The sequence below is a fragment of the Lycorma delicatula genome, chromosome 10, assembly GCF_047948215.1.
Source record: "Lycorma delicatula isolate Av1 chromosome 10, ASM4794821v1, whole genome shotgun sequence".
Taxonomy (NCBI): domain Eukaryota; kingdom Metazoa; phylum Arthropoda; class Insecta; order Hemiptera; family Fulgoridae; genus Lycorma; species Lycorma delicatula.
Window position 1 is genome coordinate 60,414,682 of NC_134464.1, and position 19,178 is coordinate 60,433,859.

The 19,178-nt window shown below is 31.9% G+C and overlaps 1 long non-coding RNA gene across 1 annotated transcript in view; it reads right to left on the reverse strand.

Moving 5' to 3' along the window:
• The window catches only part of LOC142331737 (uncharacterized), a 341,656-nt gene that overhangs the window by 160,339 nt on the left and 162,139 nt on the right, over positions 1-19,178 (reverse strand). The window contains exon 2 of the long non-coding RNA XR_012758074.1: positions 8,248-8,332. This is a non-coding gene — a long non-coding RNA (uncharacterized LOC142331737). The remainder of the gene's footprint in view (positions 1-8,247; positions 8,333-19,178) is intronic.

Consider the following 19,178-nt stretch of genomic DNA (forward strand, 5'->3'; position numbering starts at 1 on the left):
ACAACTAAAGTAAGTTTCATAGCCGAAAGCGAGAAAAAAAATTTCATCAGCGCCCTTATTCTCTTTTCATCGATTACTATTACAACTACTTCCTCATCACATTTTCCTTCCCTTATACTTCATTAAAAATACATTAATTTTTTTTTTTTAAACTTAACCCGAGAATATTACAGAAATATTAAAAGAAACGTTTTTGTAATTTATTAATCTTACATTAGGATTCGCCCGGATAATTTCGAGTTTCTTGATTTTTCTTCTGGCCTTGCTATTCTTCACAGATTTGACGTTTGACTGTTTACTATTTTGACAGTCAAAATAATTAAGTTACTGTTTTCCGTTGATCCCGCTACATACTTGTCCAGCTAACTTAAGTGAAAGATTTATGAACAAAAATATCAATGGTTATATGCATGATTTGGAAATATTTTTCTCTTTTATCGTCATTATTGTGTAATATTGGACTGTTAAAGTGTAATCCAACGATTATGCGCTGAAGATAACACTGGCGGTACAATATCATAATATTCACAACGTTTCCAAGCGAAAATACAAGAAAATTGATAATAAAACTTCAGTACTAGTGGTTATAAACAAAAAACGTAATAAATATTACCACATTACAGAGAAGATTAACATACGTTTAGAAGTCGGATCAATTTACTAACCTTTAAATTGAAGTCTACATAAAAAATCTTAAATTTAAAGAAGAATGCAAAAAGCGTTATCTTTTTTCTTTACACTGAAAGTTTTATTTTAAACAAAAATCTATTTATTTTAAAATGTTCTTTTATTTTTATTTGTACTATAATATGGACAGATTTACACCAAAAATAAAACATCAAACATCAAGGCAAAAAACCTGTATTTTGATAAAAATAAAAATTAAGGTGAAAAAAAAAAGGCGATATTACCCATCGCAACAGACTAAAATTTCTGTAAAATCTTACTCATATCAATTTTTCATTAACCCGACAATCCAGTAATAAAATAGAAAAAAAAATCCCTTTCGGCACGCCGGAAGGCGGAGGTAGATTTCACCGGTGCTAAGTAGTGGATAAAAAAAGATTTCCACCTTAAAGTTAAGAAAAAATTCAAATTTACTCAATACGACAATGGTAAAAAAGTGAACATGTGAAAAACGTTTCACACGTTTAGCATACGTAAGTTTAGCATAAGTCCCATCTTACAATTCCATCAATCCTTTGGTCATCCCTTGCCGTAAGGGTTGGTCGTATCAAAAATAGTTTCAGACAAAAGTTTTAGGTAATGTTTAGAGGACTAACTACCACTTTAAACCGATTCGATAATGTGCCTATTAAGGGAGATATCATTCTTTTTTTGTTTTGGAAACCCCATTTTTTCCACTCCCTGGGCCACTGATTGGTGAAATCAAAAAACTTAGATAATTTTTAGGGCCTTATCAAAAGAATAGTAGCAAATTTAAACGAATTCGATATTTTACTTATTAGGAAAGTTATAGCGATATTTTGTTTTTTCGAAAAAGCCACCCCCTTAGTCCGATTTTTCCCATTAACGAACTCGACTGAGATTTTGGATCCTTATATTTTATGTATCAATTTGAAAGTGATTGGCGCAAAATTACGGCAGTTAGTCTGGGGGATATGAAACGCGAAGATATTTTCCGGAAGTCGAAACATGGTACCCATTATATAAAATAGCTTTCTTATGAAATCTACCTAAAAGTTCCTGATTTACTATTTTAGATATTTTATGATTGAATTAGTGCAAGACCAAATCAATGTAAGTTTCATTAATAACGGCTAAGTAAGAATTTTATATATTAAGATTCTTTTGGCCTCAGTGTTTAATTTACAATCGGTTTCAATTTACTGGAACCATAAGTAAAGTTGTATACAAAAAAAAGATACAAAGGTCATGCAAACAGGTGTTTCCATTGAAATTCCCAAAAAGAACATATAGATATGCATATACATAAATATATACTAAACATAAATGAGTCCAAAGAAGATTGATCAGAGTCCAAAGTTCAGAACATAAAAAGCAAAGAAATATCAAAAAACAGTCTTATTAATCACAAAAAGAACTAATCAAATAAAGAAGCAGTGAAACAAAACAAAGAACCAACAAAAGCAGCGCAAAGAAATGAAAGATTTTGACATTGCACAACACCCTAGGGTAGCTGATTCACCTAAAATCTCCAAGAACTTACAAATGTAATACATGCAGTAGCTTTAAGTGCGTAACGATATCCGCTGTTATCCAAGAGATTAACCTCGAGCCGATTCACATGTTTGTTCAGTTTCATTTTGAATCTTGTACTGAATCATCGAATTTCCTCTCGAACGGTTGCAATCCCAGATAATCATGTATTTCAGTGTTTCTTACAAACCACGACGCGGCTTCTTTATATTTCTTAATAGTTATTTCTGGAATCGCTATAAGAGTTCAATGTTACTTCTCGCTTTTCGTTCCCCATAGTTGGATTCCGTAGTTCCAAATCGATTTCAGGACTGTTAAGTACAGCAATTGCTTGTTAAATAATGATAGTTGCGAACCTCTGCCTAGCAATCAATACTTCTCTCTGAAGTTAATGATGAGCTGCGTCCTTTTCTCTCTCACATGACGTCAGACGGCAATCCAGATGCAGTCCTAAGTATCGCACGTTGTTAGTATGTAGGATGAAAACGCCATTAAGTTGATCTCGCGGACAGTCTCCTCTCCTCATCGCAAACGTAACACGCGTAGACTTACTCGGATTAACCTTATTTTTCATTTACCAAGTCACTCGTTCATTAGATCTAACAGAATTAGCAGTTTAGCAGAAGCTACGATTTTAGGTGAAGCATTTAACACATTTCTTTAACGGCATTCTTCGAACTATGAGTTTCCCGAACGGAATGGAAGATGTGGCAGAAGGTAACGGTCCCGAAACCGGGTAAGCCCACCCGTGACGTAGCTTCATACAGGCCGATACGTTTGTTACTTATTTTATCGAAGCTACCTTAAAAAATACTTCTTTTGAGGTTATGGCAGATTTTGGAGGAAGGCCTCCTGCCTTCCTCCAAGGCAAGTGCCTAGAAGAGAAGCTGTTTCGGTCAGCTGTTTTTTTGGCTGTCCAGCAGGACTTCGAACGGTCTTAATCTACTGTTTAAATTGAAAAGGACCCTTTCTCAACCGTATTACTTGATCTTACATAGCTACCTGGAAGGACGTTTTTCCTAGGTGAAGTACAATCAAGACTTGTCTGAATATTTTGATATATTTAGATGCTTAAAAATAAAGATATGAATGCTGTACGTTATTAATTTGAGATTAATGTACATTGTCACATGTTTGATATATACATTTGACAAAATTTGATTTGTGGGTGCGCGCGCGCGCACACAGACATCTCGTTAACCTAATTATTATTTGTTTAATTGTAATTTGTTTTACGAAAATCAGAATCTTATTTAAATTATTATTCATATAACAACATTTTACAAAACCTTTCTCTTTATTAACAGAAAAAAAAATTTATTTCAAAATTGATAGTACAATTTCATCTAATATTCAGGAAAACATTAAGATTAAAAAATGAGATTGCTTAAGGAAAAAATTTAATATTCTATTCGGAAAAAAAACAGTAAGTATACACAACGTCAAGAAGTAGAAAGATGAAAAATAAACTTTAATAACTGAATTAAAAAAAAAGCAAATCATATTTTTCACTTTTTTATTCTTATAAAATAAAATATTTAATCTTACAAATTACGAATAAAAAAATATATAAAACGTTGGGAATATTATGCAGAACATTTGATTTTTAAGTCACGTCCATTCTAAGTACAATAAAAAAAAAAGTACAAGATAATTTGATAATAACAATTCATAAAATCATAATCACGTATTGAAGTTAATTTAATTCTAATCGTTTCTAGAAATGAAATATGAATGAATAATAAATATTACAACCACAAACCCTCTTTTCATTTTCTTTTTCTATCTCTTTCAATGTACGATCATAAAATACGACAGAAGCCCGTAACTCGAGAAGAATATATATATATATATATAGAAAGAGAGAGAGAGAGAGAGAGTTATAAGTATATAGACAAAGTTTACATTGTCAAATACACAGAGATGCGACTAATAAAATAGCTTAAAATTAATTAATTAATAATTTAATTGGTAACTTATACAAATTAATGTTATTTTAAAGATATCCTCAACATGTTGCAGGTTTCTAGCGTTAGCTAATATGAAGCTCTGACTTCAAATCAACAAAAATATATTAAGACATTTTAGAGAATACTTTGTTTAGCGCAATAATGTAAAAATATTTTTTTAATAAAAAGAATTGTTAATAATTTTATTAGGTTAGTATATTATTTTTTAATTCCCTTAATTTTATAACTTTGCAAAAGTTGAAAAAATTCTTCTTTTCTTAATATATTTAGTAAATATTATCTTTCAATAAATTTATCTGGCTAATCTATAATATGAATTCAACATCGCCAGAACTTCAAATTATGTGAATTTCAAACGTTTTATCGAAAATTCAATAAAATAATTTGTTATTTCTTCATGTTACAACCGTGGTTTAAAGTCTGAATTAACATTACATAGTCTACTCTGCTAAAAATCTTGTCAAAATTCTTTTCTTAATGTCATAACTACGAAGTGAACAAGGACTCTAAGAAAAATCATGAGACGATTTTTAAAAGTATTAAATAACCAGATATCGTTTCTCCTTCGTGTGCAAGTATCTAACGATTTTTTTTTTTAATATAATTAAATTAAATTATTTTTTCCCCGTATAGAGAGCGCTGTAACAGAGCAACAGCTCTAGAAGGAAAAGTATTATAATCGGTTCAACTTGGGCATATGCGATTTTCACCCGACCTTGATGTTTTCACACCTAAGGAACCAAAAAAAACCGGATGTAAATTTTCCGAATGTTAATGTTCGTATGCGAGTTCGGTGTTGGCCTCTAAATCACCTTGTATCTCCAGAACTACTGGACCGATTTTTACCAAACTTGGTTGTAGTCTTCTATGTATGGGGTACTGAAACCATTAAATTTTGAACTTAAAATATCAAAGGGATGAGGCTATAGAGCAAGGTCACCAACAGTATCTCGAGATTTCGCCTAATTAAAGTCATATTTTTATTAGGCGCATTTTTTTGTTAACAAATAAAAAGTAACAATGTTTGAAAAAAACATTTTTGCAAAATCGCACCCCTACCCCAAAAAATATTCTAAACCACTATGTTGTGACGTCACAGGGATGGCAAATGAAATGAAAAAATAATATTTAAAATGGAAAAAAGTAACTCGTTCTACCCAGATCTCGAATTCGATCGCTCGGTCAATTCGGTATCTGGTGCGTTAAGCCTCGCGGCTACACCAGCTGCTGACCAAATAAGCGAAATTAGTTTATTTAGTGCCGACCGTCGCCGCTAGTACCGCCGCACTAACGCGAATTAAATACGGTATACGCGCCCGCTTTAGTTAGAATCATTGAATTAAATGAACTTTTTATTTCATTAATATTATTTTTAAATAAAATGTAAATATTTTAAATGAAGTTGTGTGTGTAAGCCGTGCATCAGAAACAACCGACAATTGTAAGATATTCCCTGAACACGGATTTAGCCGTGTGACGGGAAAATCCTACAAATGTGTTGTCAGCCTTTTAAATAATTTGTTGAATCTATTTTCCTTATATGTTCATTGCAAAATAGTGAACTATAAGCAATCCATTTCTGAGACGGTGTGGTTAATTGAACGTCAACCACCAAAGTACACCGGTATCCATTTTCTAGTATTCAAATCCGTATAAAACAAGTAATTTTTACTGGGATTTGAACCTCAGAACCTTCAAATTCGAAAATCAGTTTTAAATAACTGATTTGCGACGAGTTAAAATAAGTTTAGAGCACTAGACCACGGTCTATATAATCATAGTTTAATATCTCAACGACCACGATCAAAAATATTAGGATAATATTAATGGAAAATAAAATTTTTGGTAGATGTATTAAATGAGTAACATTTCGGTTTCCCTAAAAGTATAGCGACAAGGAAGGATATAGCCCTACGAGCAATCAAGGTAGACGATTTAAAAAGAGCAAAATCCTTCCTTTATTTAATCTGTGTATCAACACATTTATTTCATCCTGAAAAAAAAAACTTAACCGTTCAATAAGATTAAAAACTATACGCCAATCTTATTAGGAAAGTTCAAAACGCAAATTACTTTGATGCAATAATAAACTAAGAAATTTACCATTGGACTGATATGTGGAGTACTCAATAAAACACATACGCGTGATTACTTATTACTTTTTAATATTAAAAGAGGTTGTCTTACGATTGAAAACGATCTATTTATCCTCGGTACAATTATTTTAACAATACTGCCTCATCGGGTGGATGCAGTTTATTGCTATTACCGTGACTCATAAGCCAATAATGAAATTACAAAAAACAATATTCAGAACTATACGAAGGAAAACCCATACAACCGATATAAATCTGTAGTTCAAGTATTAAAAGTATATTAATAGTAATGCGAATTATATACAAAATCCCACTTTTTCTGTACTTTTATTTAAGTATAAAAAGTTAGATTAACTCTCATCTATCAATCAATTATTCAAAATGTAACGCAGAAAATAGCCTGATAATTGACATCCGTAGAAACGAAGCGTCCGCCATAATGCTAATTTTCAGATATAAAAACTGGAACGGTAAATTTTATAAATTATTCTTTTGTCGCAATATTTTTTGTGAATAGTTACAAAACTTTTACTTTTAATACTAATTAAGTACTTAAAAACTGAAAATGTAGAAGACAAGCAAGATTATATATATTTTTTAAATTTTTTGTTAATAAAATAATTATTAAGTTGAATAAATATTATTTAATTCGTTAGTTAATAGTTTAATTATCCTACCATACTAAACGGCATTTATATGTGTGTCTGTGTGTGCGTCCCCCTTATCTTAGTACCGGAATGTACCGATCACTAGCGGAAAATCCCGATTTGTTAATTCATGTCTCGAGGTGGTCACGTGTATATTTGTTATATTATTATATATCGATATACCGTATCACGGGAGATGAATGGCCTAAAGAATGGGGTGCAAACACGCATAAGAAAAAACATCAAATTTTTAATTTGAAGCTGGACTTTCACATAAACTTACATGTCACCATCAAAGCTTATTGTTAAATCCATTCTGAGATACAGCTCTAAAATTATTTTTTTTATTTTTCAGTGCGTTTAATTTAAGAGTGATGTTTTAAAATTTTTGTAAAAATAATTTTTATTTATTTATGTGATTGCTTTTCATTATAAAATAAGAACTATAACCAAAAAGTAGGCACCGGAATGAACCGATCACTAGCGGAAAATCCCGATTCGTTAGTATCAATTTCTAATTTAATTTTCGTTATATCAAGTTTCATCATTCAAAAAAAAAATCTTTATACAAGAGATAATCAATTTTGGACACCTAAAAATCCCATTCCGAGACGCCGCCGACCAGGACAACCCGCCTGGAGGCGTGCCGTAGGCATACCCTGCAGCTACTTTTATTTTTTTCTCTATAATTTTTTTGAAAATAATAGCAAGTAATCGCTCTTTCTTTCTCATACGTAAATACCTGTCTTTTTTATGAAAGTATCTTCCATATTTTGTACATTAGAAAATTTTGCTAATTGTAAGTATTATGTTATAGAAAATAAACACGTTATTTTTTCAATAAAAAGAAAATAAATAAACTAAGTGATTTATTTATAAAAAAAAATCGAGTAAAACTACTACCCTCATCAAAAGATACGGCATATCTAAACATTCCACTAAAAAAGGAGGTGTAAATCTACAGGGAAATAAAACATTTGAATATTTATTTCATGATTCAAGGATAGTAGGTTATTGTGTTAAGTGCAGTGATGTTGAAATCACTATAGAAGCTAGAATATACCTTATTTCGTATACTTTGAATTAAACAGAATTTTTTAAAAAACAATAATGCCTATGAAAGACTAAACAGCTGATTATTTTTTTTAATCTCATCGACTATTACGATGCCGTAAATCCAAACGAAAGGGTATGCATCTAGAAGTATGAATATATCTAACTGGCGAAAATTTTAACGTTCAACTGGAACGGTCTGTAATTATCCCACGACCACGACTTTATGCCCCAAATCATTTATGTATATATATACACATATATGAATAATAAATTATAATAAAATCATGGATTACTTACCACCATGTAAGAAGAAGATGATGTGGATTCTCGCGTATACACATGGTGCATATGCTCCGCCATATTGGATCACTACACATTACTCCTATAACAAAAGAAAAGATGCATTAGTTTTTCAAACATTTAAAAAAACAATTTTAAATATGTATAATAGTATTTATTAATATAATATCAAAAATTAACGTAAATCATTTTTAGTTTGTATTCACAATATCCTAGATATTAGAAATTATAGTAAAAAAAAAAACAAACCCAACCCCGTTCATTAATATGAAGAAGCAAAGATTTATTTTTTTTTATATTTTTTAAAAAATACTGGTATGTCCTCAAATTTTCAGAATTGACATCTAAAAATGGAAACTTTTAAATGCAGGATACATAAAACAACATTACTCTCAGAGAAAGTAACAGTTAATATTTACTATTTGTACTGCAGGTGCTTTGCAAGTGAAATAACAAATGAAATAATTTATCCATAATAAATTTTGAATAAAAACAATTAATATAACCTTTTTTATTGTGAAATAATTTATATAATTATTATAATTATTATTAATTATTTATTTATTATGAAATATAATACTATAAGCAAGGGGAAACGATGTCTAAACTTTAAATTTGTACACAAAAAAAAAACATTGAGATTATTTCTTTAACTATCTTTTGTACAAAATTTTATAAGATCTATACTTAAACGTAACTGATAACAGAATTTGAACCTCTATCTTATCCATTAGAGGTTACAAATATAAAACAATTTACCAAACTCCTAATTCAGTTTATTTTAATAATCTCATTTCACAATATCTTCGATTTTTATTTAAATGAAGGAAAATTTGAAAACCTTTTATTAAAAATTTAGTTAGGCATCTGCAAGTTGCCTGACAAACACGAATGACAAAACGTCGACATACACAAACCGTTTCAAATCACCTTTTTAGTAATAATATGCGATGATTATTTATATGAAGCAAGAATCAGCGTATACCTCAAAATGGATCTTAAAATATCACAATTTTTCTTTATAAGGAATAGTATCCTAATATTTTTTTAGTCGTATATTTTAGGAGGATACAAGGATTTGATGATGCGAGGAGGGAAATATTGGACACCATTGATAGAAGGGAAATGCAGCAGATAATGTTGGAAAACGCGGAAAACTGGACGGCTGTAGCAAGGTTTGCTAGGAAGATCATGGAGGAGCTGTACGTCTGGGAGGAGTCTCACAGGGGTAGAAGAAGGGGTCATCGGTGGGTGCGGGTGCGGACAGGCACGCGGCTGAGAACTTAGGGGGTTCCCCATATGTGTGGGGGTCGCCTGAGTGCGATGAGGTCGTGGGCACTCCTTTCCCACGTCCGGTAGTGACCCGTGAGCTAAGTATGCTGCAGTATTCGATTGCCTGTGAGGTGTTTGTTTACGTGATTGGATGTGAATGATTTTGATTTGATGTGTGGAGTGTGCGGCGTGAAGTATGTATTCTGAGTGATGTTTGGATGTCGTGGAGTGTGTGGTGAGAATTTATTCTGATGTTTGGTATCGTGTGGGTATGAGGTCGGTGTCTGTTAACTCTAGTGTCTGAATTTGTATGAGGGCGTATTCCCCCCTTCCTGAAATAATGCACACCAGCTGTACCAGGAAGGGCGAGTAGCCAGGAGTGGAGGTTTAGTCGGTATTGCGCAGGAACACAAACGCATTTAATAACATCTTGTGGAAGCTGTTAGCGAGCCCGAAACTGCCTAGACGCCCGTAAATGGGGTTGCTCTACCTCTTAAAAAAAAGTTATATTTAAGGTAAAATTACAAATTCCAGCTTTACCGATGCTTATTACACAGCTATCGGACAAATATATATATCTCCGCCTCATCGGATCAAACCGCTCCGCATCAAAGAATAGTAAAATCTATACACCACAAAAATCGCATACGAAAGAAGGATAAAAAATAAGGGAGAGAGGTGGATGGCAGAAAGAACGATCTATTCTCGAAGAAACTGTACAGTGAGAAAAACAGATCTCCCCACAAGAAAGCTCCAGATACCGGCTCCCGTAGCGTTTATTACCAAGTGTGTTTTAAGATAAAAAATGTTTGGGGATTGCGCACCTAAAATTTGTATGGCACATAATTTTATACATGTCAACGAAAGCCGAGATTACACTTTCACTGAAAGAAAATGCTGCCTGTAAAGAGCATTATATTGTAATTTTTACAGTATTAATGTACACCCAAAAACAATCAAATTCAAGCATTCTGGCTCGCATTCTCCCACAAGGATATACAAATATACCACATCTCATGTCGCGGTCACCTATATATCCCACTAATTTACACTACCATAAAGATATTCCGTCAAACTGACATTCTTACACGCATCCATTCCCAACACATGCTCATCTGCAATCTACAACACACTAGATATAGAAAATATTTATTCACATTGTATAAACGCATGTGTCAACATAAACTACACCCTTTCTTTTTGTATCTCTTTTCTATCTTTTCTGTTATTCTTATCTTTTGGTTCTATCATTTCCAACGCCTCGTTTTTCCTTTCAAGGTTTTATTATTCTTGCTCAACGGTTTTTTAATCACTTCAGACGAGGAAGTTTCGAGCAATGCTCTGGCCATTTCTGCAATTTTTAATAACAAAGAAAGCATTTATTACTTTTTTTCTTTTTTTAAAACGTATAAAACTAATAATGCTGTAAAGAGTAGACCTCTCCGTGGCCGTATTCAACAAAAATGGAATTAAAGAGCGAAGTTAAAATTAAAACAGAATGTAAATTGTCTATCGTAATTGCCTACAAAAGATTCAGTTAGTACCGCTATCTGGCTGTTGATTATCAAGGAGCTTTTTCTACTTTAGCCCCTTGATTTTTTTAGATTTTTAACATTAAGTACTTAATAAAGTATCCAGAAAGATATGATGCTGTACAGTAGTACAGTATTAAAAAAGTGATGCAACCTTATGGAAGAATGTTTCCTTCTTTTGTTGCAGCTTTAACTGAGGAAAAATGGGTTACACAATGCAACAGAGAATATTCATTACCTCTGTTGCATGATGTGCCAGTTATGCCCAGACCCAGAATGCCTTCAAGAAAAGTATGGTGTGGATGCACCAAACAAGTTCACCGTCAAGCGGCTGTACAATAAGTTCCATGAGACAGGGGATGCGACAGATGAAGCCAACTGGTCGACCGAAAGTGCTGACATCAGAAATGTTGATCGAAGTGCAAGCTGCGTACTCTGTTAGTCAAAAGAAGTCTGTAAGACGCCTATCTAGCCAGTCTGGTCTTTCCGTGGTTTCAACGAAACTATGATTTTCTTGGATAAGTATTTTCATGGACAAATGATTTCGAAGGGATTGTGGCCCTTTTGATCTTCTGATTTATCCCCTCCTGACTTTTTCTTGAGGGGATACCTTAAGGATGTTATTTACAAAATTCATCCTCACACCTTTCCCGAATTGCAGAGGTAATTTAACGAAGTATCGCTGCGATTTCTCAACAAATGTTATAATATGTGTTTAAGAGCATGCAACGTCGTATTCAAGTATGAAGAATCACATAATAATGGCCAGTTTCAACAATTACTGTAACTTACTCATTTTCCCATAAGGTTGAACATTGTGTATGAGAACGGGAGCTAGCTTAGACCTAAAAAAATAACAAAAGTATCATACGCAAAGCTAGGGAGCGGAAACGGTAGGTGATGTTAAGAATATGCTACTTCATGAGCGGAGAGGAAATCTTATTCGTTAAATCTGTTAGCAGCGGTGAGTTGGCGAAAAAAAACTCCCTTACGTTGCCCTACCTAAAAATAGACAGAAGCCTACACGGATGATTTTAAGAATATTTGTAATTATTACGTCGTTCAATCATAAATACATCACTTAGATACAAAAAGTGCCATAAGGTCGAGTTAAAAACAAAATCTTGTTTCAAACGATCAGTTATGCATGATATAATCGATCCCTTTTTAATTTAATAAGAAATCAGGCGAATTATAGGCTCTGTTGATGCATGACCGGTAAATACATGACATCCACTGGATGGAGTACCACCCGCTGATTAAATACAGGAGATAGGATTCCTAGCTAAGCGACCTGGGATCTTGATGCGCATCTTGATTGCGTATCATAACGGTTAACGGCAAAGATATAAGACCGTTTATGTCAGAGTAATATATCGAGAAAACTACTCCGTTAAAATTTTCAGAAATGAAGACAGTAATAAATAAAGGAAGTCAATTGTATATGAAAAATTACGTCACCGTGAAACCAAATTATTTCCTAGTAATGGAAACATAATAAACAAAACGCTATCGAATAGAAACAGAAAGCTCCTAATAAGTTACGCATGTCTATAACTTCTTAAAGAAGACTTGTTTGTTTTACGTTTTATATAAAGATATGACTTTGATCAACCAGTGTAAAGAGATCACAGAGGAAAAGATAAGGAGATTCAATGTCATTACTTTATGAATTCTCAACATCAAAATACTGTTATACATATAATAAAACCTTGTTTATTAGCAAGTTTATATTAAAAATGAATAGCAAAGAACGAGGCATTTTCTAAGTTAATTAACAAAACAGTCTATTCATTATATTAGCGTTTTCTTGAACGGCATAAAAGAAATTGTTGAAAAGAGCAAGCTGTTAGTCTAATATTATAAATGAATTATTACATACTTTAGTTTAATAGTCAAAGATAAATGTAATTAAAAACCCGCGTTAATTTATAAAATGAGAAAAAATAAACAGACCAAAAGTTGAATTGTACTTCGCTCTATCATAATCGCGCAAAATAATGACGGATAAGTCACACAATTCATCTTAGTTACTTGACGTTTATAAAGTACCCTACTATATTACTTTTTATTTTCTACCGCGGTTAAATAAGCTTATACATGAAAAAGTGTATTCAGGATATAATCGAAAAAAATATGACGTAAACTCATGTCATAGAGATTTGCTATTCGCATTGTACTAACCCTTTGAATACGTCGTATTCGCTATTATTCAAACAAATTACATAATTACAAATTACATAAACATCACATAAACAATTTTTTTTTTTTAATGAAAAGTACGTAAAATTTTATTTCATTAATAACTTATATTTTTCTTCTTTTTTTATTCTTATTATTAAATTTTTATTCAATGTACATTTTTCTTTACAATCAGAGATTAATAAAGTATTAATTAATTAAATTAAAAAAAAGGTGATGAAATCGGATAAGAACCGATGTGTCTTCCTCTTGTAAGATCCAAAAACTTCATTAATTACAACTTTATTTGGTTATAACTCTGGAACCAATTAAAATAAGTACCACTTATGATATATCGTTGAAAAGCTCTCAATGACGGCTTATTACTGCAGTTAAAAAAAAGTCAAAAATTCAGATTTTATGGATTTTGGGTATTTTTGATCCAGCCGATTGCAATCAAAAAGGGAGATGCACAACTAGATGTTACAACAGTTCATAATTTCAACATCCTACGGCTAATCATTTTTGAGTTATTTGAGATACATACGTACGTACGTATAGACGTTACGCCGAAACTAGTCAAAATGGATTCAGGGATAGTGAAAATGGATATTTCCGTTGAAATCTGAAAGCCGAAATTGTTCGCGATCACAGTACTTCCATTACTTCGTACCAGGAAAAGAAATTGTGTATTGCACTGAATTGAATTAGGAGGGAACAGAAGACCCGATTTTAAATGATAACCAACTCGGTCGAGGGTGAACTATATCAACAGTTACCCGTAATTAAATAGTCCACAGGCATAGCCACCAATAATAACCACGTAAATATCAAAGAAGTAGAAATTCAACAATCTCCACATCATCATCGTCAAAAGGAAAAGAATAAATACAGAGAAAGAAACGGTCTAAAGCAGAGGAGTAGCGTAACAAAACCTATCTGAAGAATACTGTAAGTAGCCCCGCCGAGCAGTGGGCGACTATCTAGCTCACAATCCTTCGTTAATAAGGACATTTTTACCATGACCGAGTAGCATGTAATCGATAAAAAATTTGTTTCGATCGGTTAAAATACGCTTGTTAAAAGATTCATTAACTATTCATTGTTAAAATTCATTAACTATTTTATTTTTATGATACATTTTTTTCAGGTTAAAATACGTATCCCTACAACGAAAAAACGAAACGCATTAATATTGTTGATTTTTAACTTGAAAGCCAAAGGAGTGTTTCATAAACACACGATATTACTCGACAAAAAGCATATGTGGATAATCACGAATTATACGAAACCTTTAAGATCTTGCTGAAAATTTGAAAAAGTACTGAAGCTCAAAGATTAGTACTAGAATATGTTCTTAAAAGAGTACAAATCGGTGAGTGTGCTCAACGACACGTCATTTAAAACAACACAATATTTAAAACAAATTGGTGTACAATCTCAGAAATATTACTTTTACACTGTTTTACTAAGGAGTAAACATATCAAATAAATATTTCCTACAGATACAGGAGACAGCAAATTTTGGGAACAATTGCATTCTGTAAATTATGTAATTTTATTATATATATAAATTACAGCTTATTTATTACTTTGTTTTTCTATTAAATTATTTTATAGAAATTGATACTACAGTAACTGGAATAGTTTATATAAAATATAGAAAATGACTTCTTCCACGTCAGTTCAACTCTGCACAAGTTTCAATTTTTTTCTAACACAACCAGCTAATTTAATTTGTGTGGAAAAAGCATACATCAAGATCACTAGAAAAGCATCTAATACAAAATTAAAAAAAAAATCAACTATGTAAAATTGTGGGTTTTGGTAAAAAAATTAAGCCGTAATCATGGATGAAAAAAGTTACGTACAGAATGAAAAACTTTCCACCTTTTAAGAAGACAAAAAAAAAATATGATAATCAGTAACAGAATGTTACTGATTATCATCAGGTTTTCATAAAAGATTATCATTAGGTTTTCATAAAAATACAGATTGACAAATATTTTAAGAGGTTACGAAAAACTATAAAAATTTGATAAAGGAACGCAAGCAGTCACCAAATTGCACTCGCGTCGAGAAAATAATCAAGCGTTTCAAAGAAATCAAGTTCACTTTTTTCTTATTTTGACTTTGTTGATGGTTTCGAGGTATATTTCAAATTTTTGCTTACTCTATTAACAATAGTTTTCAACGTACACCGTTGAATTTTTTAACTAAAAAAGCCTATTTCAGGATTGTAGTCTTGGTTTAAAATGAAAATATCGCACCCTCTTGTCCATGTTTTATAAAACTCCAATATCACCTTCTGTTAATATACAGAATTTCATTATTTTGAATTAACCGATTCCAGACAAAAGTTTTTTCATCAATACTACAAGAACTGCACTATTCTTGAATTTTTGTTTTGAATTCAAGGGATCTAACCTGAATAAATACAGAAAAAATCTAGTACCAAAATTTTGAACAATAAAAATACTTCCCTTTAAAATATTCTATACTACAGAGCGCTCGGAAAGTTGTTGTGTATTAGAATATGAAAGTGTAATTATGAAACTATTATTATTATTTTGTATTTTTATTTAATTACTTTATAGAAACTGATATTACAGTAACTGAAATAGTTTATATAAAATATAGAAAATTACTTCCACGTCAATTCAACTCAGCACAAGCCTCAATTTTTTTTCAAACACTTTAATCAGCTGATATACTGGAATGTCTCGTACGAATGCCGTTATTGAGGTTTTTAGTCCGTCAATCGTGCGTAGTCTCTGTTGCAATACACTGCTTGTTTCGCTGCTTCCCATTAAAAGTAATCTAGGGGTCAGATCGGACGTTCGTGCAGCCACAAACCTCTCGAAAGGTTTCGATCATTAAAGACGTTTCGTAAAAAAGAGCTACATCTGTCAGCTGTATGCTCTGTAGCGTCATTTTATTGGAGCCAGCCGTGATTGATTTCCACTTTTGCTAACTGACTAATGAACTTTGTTCAACAGCACAACAACGATCACTATTAACCGTATTTTAAAAAAAACTGGACCCACAATGCGTGTTGTACTCACACACCCAGACTCCAGTTTTTTCCTTGTGTAAAGATTGTTCGTGTAATTCATGAAGGTTAGTTTTCAACCACAGTCGTATATTTTGTGAATTAATATATCCTTACAGATGAAACCACGCTCATGTGTAAAAGTTCATAATGCCGAGGATACCTACGGAATTTTGGTCGATAAATCGTTTAAACCGTTGACAATAATTTAGTCTTTTGGCATATTCTGTAGGTTTCAGTTCTTGAACACGTTTTACTTTGTAGGGAAAAATTTCAATTCTTTTCTTACAGCTTTATGTGCGCTAGCAAGCTCGACATCTTTCTGCTGTGGTAACGCATTGACTTTGATGAACTTTCGGATGTAGAATTCAAAATATCAGCAGCTTCTGTTCGTTTAGTTTAGGTGGTCTTTCACTTCGATCAGCGTCTTCAACAGAGGCTGTTGTCTAAAATTTTTCGACAAGAATTCGAACTGCATCGCGATGAGGTATTTAGAAACTTTATTTAACTCATCGCGATGAGGTATTTAGATTGAGTATTTAGAAACTTTCACAAAAACTTGTTTCACTAAATCAGTATACTTGTTATTTTCACTAAAGACGCGTTCAACGATAAAAATGCATTCTTTTACCGAAAGAACCATTACGTTTCTCGCAACTATTGACTCCGTTAAACGAAACAAAAGGAAACGAAACGGAGCGCGTTCAATCACAACTCAACAACTGACGTCTTTTTTTTTGTAGCGTGTGAAAATACCGTCCCTGACCGGGATTCGAACCTGGGACTTCCGGATGAAAGACCGAGATGCTATTACTCGCCCCATGGAGGCTGGCAGCAAATGACGTCTTGATTTATTACTGAGCAACGCCCAACAAACCCACAGGGCAACCAACCTAATGCTGAAAGAACAAAATGCACAACATAATACTAAAGCACAATGCACAGCGACTTTCTGAAGGCACTGTATAATAACCGGGAAAGTAAAAAAAAAAAATTAAATTTATCAGTTAGGATTAACAATATGATAAAAATAAAAATAATACTAATAAATTTTAAAAAGTAAAATAATTTCCACATGAATAATATCAACACAAAAACACTTTAAAATATACATTGTTTAATTCAAGTCACGTTATATATAAGCGAGCTCTAGCTAGATGTTGCAGCGACCCAAACAACACTTTCATATAAGAGTTCGTACGAGGGAAGCGCGACAAATTGCTCGGCTTAAAAATTTAGATCTCTGCTTTAGCTTGAAACAGTAATGCAATACTCGTAGTCGCAATATCTACAGTATACAGTTGTAACAGAACGACATTAGTACGTATATTCTGGACAACGCTATCGTCTTTTTAAGTCTCTTACAATCTAGTACATGTATATGTGTGAGAGTACGGTATTATAATCCTATATGTAACTACGTAAAAAGAAGAGGGGGAAGAAAATGAAACAAAGCAACAATCCTGCATATATATAGACTTAAAACAAGACATTGTTTTTTTTTTTTTTAACTAAGTAAAGCAATAATACTGAAAATATACGAGATGTTTTTATTTTTATTTATATAGAAACATATTAAGATAACTAATAAGACACATAAATTTAATACCCGAAAAATTCTTAATTTATAGACCGAAATTTTAAATTTAAATTAATTTTGATGAACTGTTACTTAGCAAACTCCGTCAAATAAATAAACAACCATACCCGAAACTCATAATCAAGAATTTAAATAATAAATTACTACGACTTTATTACAAAAATAAAAAAAAAAATATGAATTTTAAAATTAACAAATAATCTGAAATCATGTAAATTTCATACGATTTTCAACTATCAAACAATCGATTTAACCTATCGCTATTGATATAAACGAGTACTTAACTAAAAGAAAAAAAAATCCTCATCTTAACCTTGGGCGAGTACATCCACGACTCTATCGATAGATAAACCAATTACGTGCTTAATTCCACGGAAACCTGCAGTGAAAAAAAATCACGATTTTAAGGTAACAATTATATAGTTAAATTAAAACAAAGTACAAAACCTAAATATCGAACGAAAATTGGTGTACAAGGTTTAGCCATTGTAAAATATAATCACAATGAATTAGCAATATCGTTAAGTTCTGTTTCCAAGAAACTTGACATCACTGCCTAATGACTGTCGACGAGGTACATCCGTTATATCCTTTTTATTTTGTGTCTATTAATATTTTTACTTCGAAAGTTCGAAGGAAAAACAATAAAAAACGACATGAGCCTGTATAATTCTAGAAGAACGGTCTTAGCAGTAAGATTTACGCTAAAAAAAAAGTTAAATGTGATAAGAATGAAGTATCTGATCCATAACTGCTGAAATAGATTGGAAATGGCGCATAACATCGGAGTGGAGGACACATCACGTGTTGATTCACTAACACCAATGGATTGGGGAAAAACTTTACATTTCACCGCATTTTTTTATTACCACTCAAAGATAAATAGCATTCACCATTTTAAAATTAAAAAAATTGTTAAACATACGTCGTTTCGTTTAAAAATAAGGAAACTTAATGCAAAATTTCATAAAAAAAGAAACATTTAGTTATAACTAAGCGACAAACAACCAGGCAAATGACTAAAGTCCGTTTTAAGTCTTTTAAGGCCGAAAGCCTTTTAACAAAAAACCTTGCTACCGCCATGTTTTAAAAAAAAAATTCTAACATTAGCAAAAAAATTTGTTTTTTTTTAGTTAAAACTTTAATATATTTAATTTTTATTAAATACAATAATAATTATTATACGTAAGAATATACCATTTATTTACCATAACAAACTACCATTCATAACCTTAAAAAACTGACCGTGGAACCCGATATGAGACCGAAAATAGACCCAAACATGTATTCT